Source organism: Haliaeetus leucocephalus, unplaced genomic scaffold, assembly GCF_000737465.1.
Source record: "Haliaeetus leucocephalus isolate CR32 unplaced genomic scaffold, Haliaeetus_leucocephalus-4.0 Scaffold752, whole genome shotgun sequence".
Classification (NCBI taxonomy): domain Eukaryota; kingdom Metazoa; phylum Chordata; class Aves; order Accipitriformes; family Accipitridae; genus Haliaeetus; species Haliaeetus leucocephalus.
Window position 1 is genome coordinate 2659692 of NW_010973188.1, and position 202 is coordinate 2659893.

Sequence of the window (202 nt, forward strand, 5' to 3'; positions counted from 1 at the left end):
CACACCGTCGGGTCTAATTGTGCAGGTTAAGTACATGTTCTACATACATATTCACTAGATTTCCGAGAAATGTTATACATATTCATTAGTTTTCCGGGAAACTATTAGCATATGCAAATGTCCTTTACGCAGGCGCATTGAAGGTCTCTGGTGGTCTTCCATAGTCTTCCTCACTCGTCCGCTATTTGACCTTCCTCAGGTG

General features: G+C 42.6%; 1 protein-coding gene across 1 annotated transcript in view; it reads right to left on the reverse strand.

Annotated features, from left to right (window-relative positions):
- MAD2L1BP (MAD2L1 binding protein) overlaps positions 1-202 on the reverse strand; it is a 4592-nt gene that overhangs the window by 2590 nt on the left and 1800 nt on the right. The gene's annotated exons all lie outside the window — the stretch shown is intronic.